Consider the following 17,112-nt stretch of genomic DNA (forward strand, 5'->3'; position numbering starts at 1 on the left):
ATCATATGGTAGGTGTATATTCAATTTTGTAAAACAAACAAACAAACAAAGAAAATAAACCTAACTGTCTTCCAAAGTGGATGTATCATTTTGCATTCCCACCAGCAGTGCATGAGAGTTCCTGTTGCTCCACATCCTTGCCAGCATTTGTGTTGTCAGTGTTCTGGATTTGGGGCATTCTAGTAAGTATGTAGTGGTATCTCTTGTTTTAATTAGCATTTCCCTAATGACATATGATGTAGGTATCTTTTCCTTTGTTTATTTGCCGTGTGTGTCGATATTCTCTGTTGAAGTGTTTGCTAAGGTCTTTGGCCCATTTTTCATTTGTGATGAGTACTGGGTATTGTATGTAAGTGTGAATCACTAAATTCTACACCTGAAACTAGTATTACACTGTATGTTAACTAACTGGAATTTAAATAAAAACTTGCAACCAAAAAAAGAAAAAAAAAAAGGTCTTTAGACCATTTTTCTATTGGGTTGGTCTTTTCTTATTGTTGCATTTTGAGTTTTTCACATATTTTGGATAGCTGTCCTGTATCAGATATGTCTTTGGCAAATGTTTTCTCTTAATCTGTGGCTTGTCTTCTCATTGTCTTGCCATTTTCTTTTACAGAGCAGAAATTTTAATTTTAATGAAATCCATCTTATCAATTATTTCCTTCATGGATCATACCTTGGTGTTGTATCTAAAAAGTCATCACTATAGTGAATATCATCCAAGTTTTCTCCTACATTATTTTCTGGGACTTTTATAATTTTGTGTTTTACATTTAAGTATGTCATCCATTTTGAGCTAAAATTTGTAACAGTGTAAAAATCTGTGTCTAGATTCATTTTTTTTTGCACGTGGATGTCCAGTTGTTCCAGGACCATTTGCTTAAGCTTCATTGGATTGTTTTCTTTTTTTTCTTTGTCAAAGATCACTTGACTACATTCATGTTCATCTATTTCTGAGATTGCTATTCTGTTCCATTGATCTATTTGTCTACTCTCTCACCAATACCACACTGCCTTGATTACTGTGGCTTTATAGTAGTCTTGAAGTTAGGTGGTGTCTGTCCCCCAACTTTGTTCTTCTCAATATTGGGTGGGCTTTTCTGGGTTACCTTTCTTTTCATAGCACAATATCTCCAAAATATTAGTTAAGAGGACCACAGTATTAAGCAGAATAGCTTAAGATGGTGAATGATTAATTTGAAAATTGTTGGGGTGCCTGGGTAACTTATTCAGTTCAGTGTCTGACTTCAGCTCAGGTCATGATCTCAGGGTCCTGGGATCAAACCCTTGGTCTGCTTGTCCCTCTCCCTCTCCTTCAGCCCCTCCCCCTGCCCATACTCTCTCTGTCTCTATCTCAAATAAATAAATAAATAAATAAATAAATAAATCTTAAAAAAAAAAACAACTATTAACAACAAAAGGGAAGATTCTGAATCAAAGTCTGAGTTACAGAGTGGTTCTATGAGCAATTTGAGATTTGAGTAAGGAAACTCAGGTTCAATAAGGAGGAAATATTTCAAAAATGCTTAATTTGGGGGTGCCTGGGTGGCTCAGCTGTTAAGCGTCTGCCTTCGGCTCAGGGCATGGTCCCAGGGTCCTGGGATCGAGCCCCGCATCGGGCTCCCTGCTCAGCGAGAAGCCTGCTTCTCCCTCTCCCACTCTCCCTGCTTGTGTTCCCTCTCTCTCCGTGTCTCTCTCTGTCAAATAAATAAATCTTTAAAAAAAAATGCTTAATTTGGAGAACTGTCATAAGTTTAGATGGACACTATAAAAAAATATCAAATGACTCAGAGTTCAAGTGTACATAATACTGCCACACAGCCTAAACAAATTTATTTTTATAGAAATGCTGAGGACAGAATCCAAGAGCTAAGATACGTTGATTAGTTGATAAGAAAGAAGAAAACAGCAATGCATGGTAATCTTCTAAAGACTTTATTTGTAAATGATAAATGTGAATATTGTGAATATTAGTTGGTACCTCAAAATGGGACTTAAAGGAGACAAATTCCTTTGAAAAGTGGAAGCTGACAGACTTAATAAAGAAGATACGGCAGATGAAAGTAAGAAAGTGACTTGTGCAGTATGTGGAGCACTCAAACCTGCCCCTGGCATATAGAGGGTATTCAATAAATATGAGCTGCTATAATAATGAGAAAAGTAAACATAAGCAAGAAGAGAATGGGGTGGGGAGGAGGGCGGGATTGAGAAGGGAGAAAAATAAGAAGATAAAAGGGACAAGAAAAAGAAAAAATAGCACTAACTATGAGTATTGCCATTTAAATTCAATTTTCATCTAACCATCATTTATTATGTTGCATGCCACTTTTTTTTTTAAGATTTTATTTATTTATTTGACAGAGAGAGACACAGCGAGAGAGGGAACACAAGCAGGGGGAGTGGGAGAGGGAGAAGCAGGCTCCCCGCAGAGCAGGGAGCCCGATGCGGGACTCGATCCCAGGACCGTGGGATCATGACCTGAGCTGAAGGCAGTCGCTTAACCAACTGAGCCACCCAGGCGCCCATGAATGCCACTTTTTAATGTTTTATGTTTAATGTTTTATAGTAATAGTATTGTTATTCTTATTTTTTTTTTAAGATTTTATTTATTTATTTGACAGAGAGAGAATGAGAGAGCACATGAGAGGGGGGAGGGTCAGAGGGAGAAGCAGACTCCTTGACGAGCAGGGAGCCCGATGCGGGACTCGATCCAGGGACTCCAGGATCATGACCTGAGCCGAAGGCAGTCGCTTAACCAACTGAGCCACCCAGATGCCCCGTTATTCTTATTTTTATGTGTTTGTTTAAAATGTTTAAAAACTAACATGAAGACCAGTTTATTTATTATGGAGAAGTTTATTATACCCCATCAAAAGATCATTATCATAAGCTTTTTATATAAGTACAGTTTTGTGCATATTTAATTTTATTAAGTTGTAAAATCTGTACAGATGAGAAAAAGGGGAGAGAGTGTGCATTTGATAAACATTTCACAGAGAAGGTGAAGTTTGAGATGCTATATAGAAGAATACGTCGTGGCATGAAAGATGGTCTTTGCTGAATAACTCCAAGAATACCATTACATTTGTGAATAGTAATCTTTTGGAGTTGTGCACTGCTGTGGCCTGTATGAAATTCAACTTCTCTTACTGTTTGGGGGGGGGGGCTGGCCCTTTTAATTTTTTCTTACTATTAATACATTTTATTGAGATATACTTTACAAATAATAAAATGTATCCATTTCAATACATATTTTGATGTATGTGATACACTTTGATAAATGTATGCAACCATGTAACTACTACCATGTCATCATACGGAAGAGTTTCTTTTCTTAAACAGTGCTCTTTTTGGTCAACATCTCTGCCCCCACTCTGCCTCCATCTGCAGCAAGTCATTGATCTACTTTCTGACAGGATCCAGCCATTTAAAAAAATTATATTAAAAAATCACAGAAACTATTTCGCTCTTAGGAAGAGGCCAAAATGTTAAATGATTCTTACATTTGAGAAAATTAGTCATACACACGCAGTCAAACTGAAAAACTAGGTTAGTTGACACAATAAAATGTCATGGCATATGCATGTCATGGCAAAAAGCATGGGTAAAGATATGACCTCCAATGGGATTTTTTTTTTTTTTTTGTATTTTCTCTTCTTGCTCTTCATTGCTTTTATTTCTCTAATGACTTTCTCCTCCCTTTCCCTTTTTAAAAAATTATTTATTTATTTATTTGAGAGAGAGAGAGTGTGTGTGTGTGTACAAGTGGGTGGAGGGGCAGAGGGAGAGGGAGAGAGAGAATCTCTTAACAGACTCTCTGCTGAGCCTGGAGCCCCATGCAGGCTCTATCTCGGGACCCTGAGATCATGACCTGAGCCGAAACCAAAAATCTGATGCTTAACTGACTGAGCCACCCAGGGGCCCCTTTCTCCTCTTTTGTGTTTACGTTTAGGGTCCTGACTATTTAAAGAGATCTCTTTTTTTCCTTAAATAAATATTGAGGGAGACTAAAAAGTCTGCTTAAAGCAATAAAAGTTACAATGAGATCAGACTCTGGTCAATCCACATGCTTCTTATTGAAAGCAATTCTATTAAAGTTGTTTTCTTTTTAAAATATAACTGATGTTTATGCAATGTAATGATTTTATTTAGTAGTAAATAATAATCTTTAAGCTTTTATAAGTTTATTGACATACTTCTCGTTACTTTAAGTTATGCCGAGGTGTTTCTGGTCATTCTTTTTTACTGAGACCAAAGTGCTCTTCATAATCATCAGTTATATAAACAGAATTCTGTTCATTCAGAAAAAGGGCCTTCTTTAGAATACTGATTTTGTTATAGGGCCAGTGTTCTACAATAGCTCTTCTCCTTGGCATTATTCATCTTTTATTCATTTCATATCATTATACTCCAAAATTATCTATTATGTAGAACACTAGTGAAGCATGGCCAAAAATCATCTTGGTATTAGTGCTTGATGTGATAATAAGTGTTTAGATTATAACATATTTTATATGTTCATGTATAATGCTTCCATTTACAATGTGTAAAGGTCTATTCTAGGCACTTCATCTTCATTATCTTATGGTCTCCTCACAGCCAGGAAGTTGAGTATTACCATCTCCTTTCATAGATGAGGAAAAGGAGGCATGGTACCAATATATAACTTGCAAAAACTGAGATATATTCAAGCCTGTTTCTGTATCACTGTAATATCCACATTTTTCCCAAAAGTGACTAATCAAATTCCTAAATATCAGAGGAATGGGTTACATGATTAACCTAAGCTCTGATATCAATTTTCATCTTACTATGTAAACAGTAGATAATATAGAAAACAATACATAGAATTCATATTAGTAATGTGAGGAAAAAGCAATAAGATAATATAAATGTTAAGATACTGTTTTTTCACTTTTTTTCTGTTAAGACACTGATTTTGTAAATTTTTGCAAAAAAGCAAGTTTCTTTCTCTAAGTCAGAACCTCAAGAAGTTTCATAAACAGAAAATGTAAAATGAATACAGAGTAATATCTATACTATAATGGTGTATTATTTTAAGAAAACAAATGCATTATTTCTCTTGACAATGTCATCTGAAGCAGCCTTCCTGGGATAAGTAATTATTCAAATGGCTACTTTCCTACTGGAACATTTTAACCTTATCTTCCGTATGATTTATTTTCATTATCAGGATAAAATGTAATATTGCCTTAGCACTACGTTTCCACAAACATTTCAAATCTGTTCTTTAGAACATATATCACAATTATTTTATTACATCTTTATATATATGTATATGCTATGTATACATATATGTGCATATATATGCACAAAAAAATTATACTGAAGCATATACAGAAAAGTATAAACTCTTATGTGAATAACAGTGAATTTTCACAGTGAACATATCCCATATGTAAATATAACCTTAACAGAAAGAAAATATTACTGATATCTCAGGAAACTATTTTGTACCTCTTCCTAGTCATTATCCTCAATTTACCCCAATAAGAATAATAAGTAATCAGTAAACTGACATCTATTATCATAAATTATTTTTGACCATTTTTGAAGCCAATATAAATGGAACTGTACAAGATATATTATTTGTATATAATATCTTTTCTCAACATTATGCTTAAGAGACTCACGGGTATTACATATAACAATAGTTTGTTACTTCTCATTGATGTATTTTTTCATATTATGTGAATATTTCAAAATGCATTTATTCATTTTACTGCTGGACATTTTGATAGTTTTCAGTTTTTGGCTATTGCTGATGGACTTTGGATCATTTCCAAATTTTTGGCTCTGGCTCTGAGTAGATGAGGATTTCCCTCAATTTGCCCATACTTTTCCAGAAACACCTCTGCTGTGTTAGGTTTTGATTACTTGCACTAGAATTTCTGAACAACTATCTGCTCTGTTTACAATACTGACAGGGTGGTGTAGGAACAGGAGTGTTGATTGAAGAAGGGACAGTTGTTTTTGCAGGAACTGCAAGCAATTTAAGGCACACCTTTTGATGCCATATGCATATACTTTAAAGTATAAAACCAGGATTGTAGTTGTTGGATCATAGGGTAAGAATATTTTTAACTTCAGTATATACTCCCAGTTTTTCAAAGTGCTGATGCCAATTTGCTAAACTTTAAGTGTATAAGAGTTCCACTTGCTCTACATTCTCTCCAAAATATTGAAATAATGTTTTAGATATTTTACTCAATATGGTGAGCATGCATTTCTCTGATAAGAAATAATGTTGAGCACTCTTTCACATGGTATTAGCCATTTGGATATCCTCTTTTGTGAAGTGCCTACAAATATTTTTGACTTTAAACATTAGATTGACAATCATGTTCTAATTAATTTTAGGAGTTTTATTTATAAATTTATTATAAATGTTATTACCTCAGTATATCTCAGTTCAATTTAAATTGAACTGTACATATTTAAAGTATGCAGTTTTATTACTTTTGACATATACATACATTCATGAAATGATTGAGATAATAAGGATAATGAACTCATCTTTTATCCACAAAAGTTTCCTTATACTCCTTGGCTGTCCCTCATACCAGTTCTGCCACTCTCTTTTCTAGTCTCCAGGCAACAACTGATCTGTTTCTGTCACAATAAATTAGTTTGCATTTTTGGAATTTTATATATGAATGAAATCAGACAGTATATACTCATGTTGTGTAGCTTCTTTCCCTAAGCATAATTACTTAGAGATTCATCTGTATTAGTGTATATATCAGTAGATCATTGATATTGGGGAGTTGTTTAATGGGTATAGAGTTTCAGTTTTGCAAGATGAAAACATTCTGAAGATGGATGCAGAATAGTGTGACTATACTTAACACTGCAGAACTGTACACTTAGACAAGATGGTAAGTTTTAGGGACGCCTGGGTGGCTCAGTCGGTTAAGTGTCTGCCTTTGGCTCAGGTCATGATCCTGAGGTCCTGGGATCAAGTCCCACATCAGGCTCCTTGCTCAGTGGGGAGCCTGCTTCACCCTCTGCCTGCCGCTCCCCCTGCCTGTGTGCTCACTTGCGCTCTCTCTGATAAATTAATAAAATATATAAAAAAAAAGATGGTAAGTTTTATGTTACACATTTTTAACCAATAAAAATAAAATTTAAAAAAACCCTTTGCTTTTTAGCTTAACTAAGTAGTGAATTTTACTAATATGAGGAAGACTGGGAAAAGGTGAGATTTTCAAAGACATGACAAAATCAATTGTTCTGTTTCTGTCAGGTTTGAATTTTAAAATGCTGTTAGAGAGCCAAGAATTGAGATCAGTAAGCAGATGGAGTATCCCACTTGGAGAACAGTGGAGAGGTCAGGCTGCAGTATATTTGGTAGTCAAAAGGATAGATATTATTTAAAGCCGTAGACCTAGATAAGAACATCTACAGGGAATGTAAATTTGAGAGAGGAAGGAGTCCAGGACCAATCAAGGAGTAGTCCTATCGTGATTCAGGCAGAGGAGGAGAAACCAGCAAATGAAACTGGCAATGAAAGGTCTGCAGGTTAGGGAAACATCTATGTCTTATGATGTCACCTTCTTATGGTGGCATCACTAAAGCCAAGAGAAGACAATGTTTCAAGAAGGAGTTAGTTAACTGAGTTGACACCATTGAGAGATATGGTAAGATGGGATTTATTTTAATGGCTTGATGGACCCTCTGTGAGACTTAGTTGGGAGGGAATTGGAAGGTGAGGAAGTAGAACTTTTGAAATCTTTTTCAATAAAGAAATATGGTGACAAGAGGAAGAAGTGGGGGTAATGGGAAGTTTTATCTTTAAATACAGAGAAATATTAAAGCAGGATTTTAAACTGCACAGAATGATTCAGTAAGAGGGAGTAATCTGATGTGAATGAGGGGAATTAGCACAAGAAAATTCCCTGAACATCTGAAAAAGTTCATGGGTAAAGTTAAAAGGAATTTGGTAGATAGTTGGGGCAGTCTGGATGAGTTGGAAACTCCTATAAGGTGATTACTGTTTTCTCAGTGAAGAAAATGTAAAGCAATCCTATCCATTGTAATTAGGAAGATTGAAAATAACAAGAAGAGGAAGAAGATATTTATCTTGTGCACCACTATATCCTAAGAACTTAACAAAGGATCTGTGACGAGTATATACTTAATAGGTAATTCTTAAATTTAAAAAAATGTTTAAAAGAAAATCACAAAGAATTATCTTTTTGAAGTTCATTTGCAAATCATTTACAAAATCATTGTGCCCAGAATGATCTTGTTTAGGTTCCTCAATGTATCACAGCTGCAAATACATGATAATAATTCTCTAAATATTTGTTCCCATTTCCAATGAGCAAGCTAACTCACACAAACTTTTTTTTTTAAATCTTAGATATATTATTTTTGAAGCAATGGTTTTAGGACTAGTTGGACAGCATCAGAAGGCACTACCTTAAGAATTTACTTTTGTAATTTATCAAATTACTCCTTCCTGAGCCTTATTTTTCTTATATGTAAAATGAGAATAGTAAAGCCCTCTTCAAGATTCTGATGAAAGAATTAAATGAAATGTTAGTGGAAAGTTTTATAAAGGCAAATGTCATATTAAGCTAAGAGTTCACTGATACAAACCTTAAAACAAAACAAAACAAAACAAAACAAAAAACAAAACAAAAACAGCATATAGGGCTTCTTCCTCCACACCCTGAATCTCCAAGTAGCATAATGAGAAGATTAGTAATCTGTGCTCATAGAAGAGTAGTATATATCTGTCTGTGGTAATCTGAATTATAATTAAAATCTTTAAATGGCACTGATATCTACAAATATGAGTAAGGAATATTCAGCGTTCAAACCTTCAGGTTCCTTTAATTTAAAGATGCTATTTAATAAGACTCAGCAATACATAGTGTTTTACCCTTGTAAGGTATCTAAAATTTTACTTGCTTCTAGGAGACATATCTTATAAAATGTCATGATTTGTCATTTTTAGAGATTGATACAATCATAATTTGTATATTCCTAAACTGTTTTCTTGTACTTAATTTGTATGATGAAAAATAAACTATCAAATATAAAAATGCAAAAAAATTCCAAAACCCTTCTATGCAGTTAATTCATCTTTTTTTTTTTTTTCTTAATGGTGGCATTGCTGATAACCGTTAACCAGGCTTTATACAATGGGAAGCAAGGCAAAGATTATACTCTCATGTAGCTGTAAGATCAACATATTGCTGAGATGGTTATAAGAAGTAGTACAATTTGAGAGTGCATTTTTCATTGAGGCTTATTTTTTTTATCTAGTCTTCACATTTTCTTGGTAATAGCAATATGCCACTCATAGTTATAATCATTTAATGCTCTCATAAAAACTGAATGTTTAAAAATAAGAAAAAAGCCCAGTTTTGTGACGCCTTCATTGCTCCCATAAAAATTAAAGGATATGAGTGAGCCTGGACCCCTTTGAAGGTTTGGGCAAAGGAACAGTGGAATATTTAACATGACTTAGAAATGCAGCACAGTTGGTCTCAGACTCTAGAGTATATTGTAGGCATTATTGATGTGGCTTCTGTGCAAAGTAAGAGATGTGGAATGTTCACTTGACTTTTATCAAATAGTGAATGAAAGAGACTTAAAAATACTGATATCTCAGGGGAAAACTGAGAGCTTTTCCCCTAAGGCCGGGAACACGGCAGCGATGTCCACCATCATCACTATTCAACATAGTTCTAGAAGTCCTAGCCACAGCAATCAGACAACAAAAAGAAATAAAAGGCATCCAAATCGGCAAAGAAGGAGTCAAACTCTCACTCTTTACAGATGATATGATACTTTATGTGGAAAACCCAAAAGAATCCACCCCAAAACTGCTAGAACCCATACAGGAATTCAGTAAAGTGGCAGGATATAAAATCAATGCACAGAAATCAGTTGCATTTCTATACACCAACAACAAGACAGAAGAATGGGAAATTAAGGAGTCGATCCCATTTACAGTTGCACCCCAAACCATAAGATACCTAGGAATAAATCTAACCAAAGAGGCAAAGAATCTGTACTCAGAAAACCATAAAATACTCATGAAAGAAATTGAGGAAGACACAAAGAAATGGAAAAACGTTCCATGCTCATGGATTGGAAGAACAAATATTGTGAAGATGTCAATGCTACCTAGAGCAATATACACATTCAATGCAATCCCCATCAAAATACCATCCACTTTTTTCAAAGAAATGGAACAAATAATCCTTAAATTTGTATGGAACCAGGAAAGACCCCGAATAGCCAGAGGAATGTTGAAAAAGAAAAGCAAAGGTGGTGGCATCACAATTCTGGACTTCAAGCTCCATTACAAAGCTGTAATCATCAAAACAGTATGGTACTGACACAAAAACAGATGCATAGATCAAAGGAACAGAATAGAGAGCCCAGAAATGTACCCTCAACTCTATGGTCAACTAATCTTTGACAAAGCAGGAAGGAATGTCCAATGGAAAAAAGACAGTCTCTTCAACAAATGGTGTTGGGAAAAGAATGAAGAAGAATGCAGAAGAATGAAACTGGACCAGTTTCTTATACCACACACAAAATAGACTCAAAATGGTTGAAAGATCTAAATATGAGACAGGAGTCCATCAAAATCCTAGAGGAGAACACAGGCAGCAACCTCTTCGACCTCAGCTGCAGCAACTTCTTCCTAGAAACATCACCAAAGGCAGGGCACCTGGGTGGCTCAGTTGGTTAAGCGACTGCCTTCAGCTCAGGTCATGATCCCAGGGTCCTGGGATCGAGTTCCTCATTGGGCTCCCTGCTCCTGCGGGGAGCCTGCTTCTCCCTCTCCCACTCCCCCTGCTTGTGTTCCCTCTCTCGCTGTGTCTCTCTCTGTCAAATAAATAAATAAAATCTTTAAAAAAAAAAAAAGAAACATCACCAAAGGTAAGGGAAGCAAGGGCAAAAATGAACTCTTGGGACTTCATAAAGATAAAAAGGGTTTTTTGCACAGCAAAGGAATCAGTCAACAAAACCAAAAGACAACCGACAAAATGGGAGAAGATATTTGCAAATGATATATCAGATAAAGGGCTAGTATCCAAAATCTATAAAGAACTTATCAAACTCAACACCCAAAGAACAAATAATCCAATCAAGAAATGGGCAGAACACATGAACAGACATTTTTCCAAAGAAGACATCTAAATAGCCAACAGACACGTGAAAAAGTGCTCAACATTGCTAGGCATCAGGGAAATCCAAATCAAAACCTCAATGAGATACCACCTCACACCAGTCAGAATGGCTAAAATTAACAAGTCAGGAAACGACAGATTTTGGCGAGGATGCCAAGAAAGGGGAACCCTCCTACACTGTTGGTGGGAATGCAAGCTGGTGCAGCCACTCTGGAAAACAGTATGGAGGTTCCTCAAAAAGTTGAAAATAGAGCTACCCTATGACCCAGCAATTGCACTACTGGGTATTTACCCCAAAGATACAAATGTAGTGATCCGAAGGGGCACATGCACCCCAATGTTTATAGCAGCAATGTCCACAATAGCCAAACTATGGAAAGAGCCAAGATGTCCATCGACAGATGAATGGATAAAGAAGATGTGGTGTATATATATATAATGGAATATTATGCGCCATCAAAAAGAATGAAATCTTGCCATTTGCAACGATGTGGATGGAACTAGAAGGTATTATGCTGAGCAAAATAAGTCAATCAGAGAAAGACATGTATCATATGATCTCACTGATATGAGGAATTCTTAATCTCAGGAAACAAACTTAGGGTTGCTGGAGTGGTGGGGAGTGGGAGGGATGGGGTGCCTGGGTGATGGACATTGGGGAGGGTATATGCTATGGTGAGCGCTGTGAATTATGTAAGTCTGATGAATCACAGACCTGTACCTCTGAAACAAAAATACATTATATGTTAAAATGAAAAGAAAAAAAAAGAAGATAGTAGGAAGGGAAAAATGAAGGGTGGGAAATTGGAGGGGGAGACGAACCATGAGAGACTATGGACTCTGAGAAACAAACTGAGGGTTCTTGAGCGGAGGGGGTGTGGGGGGATGGGTATCAAAGAGGGCATGTATTGAATGGAGCACTGGGTGTTATAGGCAAACAATGAATCATGGAACACTACATCAAAAGCTAATGATGCAATGTATGGTGATTAACGTAACATAATAAAATAAAATTTAAAAAAGAAAATACTGATATCTCATTCACATGTAAATAATGGGCCAAATATTGTCAACTTTAAAAATAAAGACATATGGATGCCAAGTAAATCTATCAGACAACGTCGTCTTGATGTATTTATTTTTTTAAGTCTGAACCATACTTTCAGAACCCAAAGGTCTTGACATGGTAGTAGAGCTGACACTGATATTCATGGTTTCTTTAAGGATATTAATCTGAGCACTGAATAGAGAAAACCAAACAGCAAGATTGGAAAGTAGAAACATAATTGGCCTGTTTGGAAAAAGTCCACTAGGGTAACAGTGACTAGATTCAACATGCAACTGCCATCGTGATGAATGTTTACAACACTTTTTTGAGAGCCAATTATACTGTTTGTGTGTGTGTGTGTGTGTGTGTGTGTGTGTGTGTGTGTGTGCAGGGACTGGAGATCAGCCAGATCAGTTGTATGCACAAAGCCGCTTTGGATCTGTCTTTTCAAACAAGAGCTGCAGAACACATTATAGCAAGGTTGACGCTTTATTCCATTCTGGTAAGAGAAGCTTTCTTTTTCTTTGCTATGGTGAAAGTTTGATAAGAAATCCTTTTACACAGTAATGTGGTCAGGGAGAAGAGAAGCTGTTCTATGTTACAAGTCATAAAATGTTTTCTTTTCTTTTGAACTACTTTTTTTCAGAATGCTTTTTGCCTGTATGTTATAGCAGAATAAAACTGAAACACTGAGTCATATTGTACGTGTTAAATTTGTATTTGAGGTAGGAGAGTCTTAAACTATTCTACCGTTGAATGAAATGTGATGTTATTTCACGTTTATTGCTGTTGATTGCCTGGTCAGACAAAGGGGTAAAGTCAATATTTTTCTGATACCATCGCTGAGAGTGAATCCCGTGTTTTTAAGTTTTCCCCTGACAAATGATATTATTAATGTCCAGCAGCTCACCACCATAAAGCTTCAAGAACCCAACCAAATTTGTCCTTTGGGTTTACTTGCAGATATTTCTGATCACCTTAACCTTTCATTTTAAAAACTGGAAAATCTGGAGATAGTATTCTGGGTGAGTTTGTATATTGCTTTTGTCACTTTAGTTCTAAATAATATAACTGTACACATATATACAAAATACATGATTTTGTTTGTCACATAAATTTCTTTGACCTGTAATGTGCCTCAGTATTTCCACAAAAATCTCTACATGTTATAAACTCTATCTGAATTCATATCTGTCTAAAATGACAAGAAATACACACACACAAAACTATGTACAAATATTTGACATGTACACAAATAATTTTAGGTAATGGCAGATTTACATGTTATAGCAATGTAATTCCTGGAGAAGCTTATAATTTGAAGTTTACATTTATGTTACTCTTCATTTTCTTGGTAAACATTTGTTCAGAAAACAATGATATAGATATTGAAAAAACTTTACAACCAATCAGCTTCATTTAAAGCTAAATCTATTTTTTAAGTGAACTTGTCCACAGTTTCTTTTTTTAGTAGTTCAGTTATATGTACGATTTGATACATATGTCCATGAAATTTTAATCTAAATATTTTTATGGATTTACCTCAGAGTAGTATTTCCAGCTCAAAGGTGTAAGCAACTGGCAATGTTAGTCTGATATGTCACTAATAAATATTCATGTTCATTTGATCATTTAATAAGTTTGTTGACTATCTTGCTAAATGTTCAATGAGAGGAAATCTGTTATTTATAAAAGAAATGGGACATATGATATCTGTACAAATTTAATGATGATTCAACAAATGTGCTTGAAAATAACTAATTTATATTACAGTTTGGGCTAAAGACAAACAGGTAAAAGTATTTCACACACAGGAACAATCAGAGACGAGAATAAATGCAATGAGAATTAGTTTTTCAGACTTAAAAATAATTCTGTCCCTTAACTCATGAGCCTAAAAAACTGCAGCAATACCATTTTTCCCCTTTTACCTTCTTTTAAATTATGTGTGCATTTAATACAAGTCCTTTTAAGTACTTCAGCTGTGTTTATTGTACTGAAATACAACGACAGCCCTGCCCCTGAAAGAGATTCTAGTTTAAGGGGAACAGGGGTAAGAAAATAATAATAGTAACAAATAAAGACCAAGAGTCCATAGAGCAAAAGAAAAAAAAAAAAAAGAAGGAAAGAAAAAGTCAGTCAACGTTCTGTGGTTTCTGCCCTCTTTAAGAGTGTGCCTTGCCCTTAGGCACATGCAGCCCAGGTAACAACAGCAAAATGCCCCAATTCTTTGACTTTGTATCTTTCCCAGATTTTGAAGGAAATCTCAGATGTACAAAAATATCCTTGTAGGACATGGGGTGCCTGGATGGCTCAGTTGGTTAAGCATCTGCCTTCAGCTCAGGTCATGATCCCAGGGTCCTGAGATGGAGCCCCGTATCCAGCTCCCTGCTCCGCGGGGAGTCTGCTTCTCCCTCTGCCTCTGCCCCTCCCCACCAGTCGTGCTCTCTCTCAATTAAAGAAATAAAATCTTCCAAAAAAATAAATCCTTGTAAGACAACAACCACATTTAATGGCATATGTATCACCATTTCCATTATCTTTGCTATTATAAACTACAATTGTTATCACACACACACACACACACACACACACACACACACACACGGTATTCAGAAGACAGGAAAGAAAAGCAGGAATGGCACCTCCAACCCCTGATGAGTATGGCACAGCAGGATCTCTCAGAATGTTTTACTTTGAAGCATTTACTTTTACTATTCATACCCAAGAACACTGCTTTTCCTATTGTCTCTCATGCAGGTTCCATCTGTCCTTTATGGCTCAGAGTAGAGGCCACTTTATATCATCATATCTTCCCAACAAGCCTCATGCTCACTCTGGGTGAAATTATTCCATCTTGGAACATTCTTATTTTTATCATTGTGGGGAAACCTGAAGTTTAGGAACAGCAGGCAAATTCAGTGCTTTGTATCTCAAAGGCCATGGGACACTTTTTTTTTTTTTTTTTTTTTTTAAGATTTTTATTTATTTATTTGAGAGAGAGAATGAGAGAGAGCACATGAGAGGGGGGAGGGTCAGAGGGAGAAGCAGACTCCCTGCCGAGCAGGGAGCCCGATGCGGGACTCGATCCCGGGACTCCAGGATCATGACCTGAGCCGAAGGCAGTCGCTTAACCAACTGAGCCACCCAGGCGCCCATGGGACACTTTTGTCACATATTCTCTCCTTCCAGACATCATTTGAGAAGTCAGCTTTTTAGAAAATTACATTTTTAGAAAAGTATTTTTTATTGCTTTTTAAATTTCCCTTGCTTTCTTTACTCTCCTGGTTTTTTGTTTGTTTGTTTGTTTGGTTGGTTTTGGTTTTTTTTACAGCTGATAATCTTGTACTTCATTCATTGAGAAAACAAAATCATCTGGCATGTTCCCCCACATTCTTTTGCCTCTAAATCTAAAAAGCTTACTTCAATCTGCATCCATTTCTCTCTTCTTTCCACCTTTTATAGTGGGAGGAAGAACCCAAACTTTCATCAGTGTTCGGTCTTTCCTTTACTTCTGACTTCTCAGGTATCCACTTCACTCTGTAAAACTTTCATTCCTGATCTTCAAATCTATTTTCTTTGTAAAATCCTTCTAGTTGGACGTCTTTGTGTTCACTGCACATAGTTACTATTCCATGGCTGGGATAGCACATTCCCCTCTAGATGTCATCCTTGTTTCTGCTCAAAGACTTTTTTTTTTTTCTTTTCCCAGGCACCATTTTCATGACTTTATCTTCAATTCTCTCCAATCTTCCTCTGCCTTCATGTGTCTTCCAAACTTTCTCGGGTAGCCAATTGACTCTTGTTAATAAATTCACTGGACGCTTTTCAGTTCTTATCTTGGCTTTCTCTATCTATCATCTATTGTCTATCTGTTTCCCTCCCTTCTCCACTTTTTCCATGGTCTTCATCACTACAGATGGTAGCTACACTTATGATGAGCATAGATTACATATAGAGTTATTGAATAACTATGTTATGCACCTGAAATTAATTGAAACATTGTGTGACAATTGTACATTAATATAAATAAATAAACATAAAAATAATATCAGGAATCTTACAGTGAAGTGTACCAATAGCTAGGTGCATCTTTTGATAAAATAAGGATACACTTGACAGGCATGTTAGATTTTGGATCAGCCAATAAAAATACCTTCTACCCTAACCATTGTTTGATTAGGTTCTACCGTGTTTCTATTTTACTCTTGACTGGCACTATATATTATTGAATTTCATAAATTCACTATTTCTTTAAATATGCAAATTAATGGGAACAAAGAAAGGGAAAAGTATATGAAAGTAGAACAATAAACAGATTTTGTTACTCAGGCATTCATACCTTTTAACAAAATAAGAATAAACAATGAGAGTTAACATATTGCATGAGAGTCAACATATTGAGAGAAATATTGCAAATGCTAATAGAGTTATCTTTATTTTGAGATCTGTGGGATTTGAACAAAGATTCATAATGGACAGCTTTTTTTTTTTTCATAATGGACAGCTTTTAATCAAATTGAGAAGAAATGTCTGAGAAAGAGGTATGGATGTGAAAGTTATAGCAGTCAGTTTCTTTGGGGTTACAACAAACGGAGAAAAAGAAATTGCCTCAGCCATTCTTGTGGAGAATATATTTCACAATAGAGTTCATTTAAAAGCAAGTATCACTTTTATTAAGAAATATTAATGATTATATATAATGGAACCCTCCAGGCAGTGTTTGAACATTTGTATAGGATAAAAAAAAATTGCAGAGAAAGAAGACAGGAGATAATGCAGAAATAATGAGAAATTACTGAGAAAGAGGAGAATGACTTGCAACTAATACTTAATACAACTTATTTTGAAATACTGAGTTCAGCAAGGGAAATAAAAGGTCAA

This window comes from Neomonachus schauinslandi, chromosome 5 (genome assembly GCF_002201575.2).
Source record: "Neomonachus schauinslandi chromosome 5, ASM220157v2, whole genome shotgun sequence".
In the NCBI taxonomy this organism is placed as follows: domain Eukaryota; kingdom Metazoa; phylum Chordata; class Mammalia; order Carnivora; family Phocidae; genus Neomonachus; species Neomonachus schauinslandi.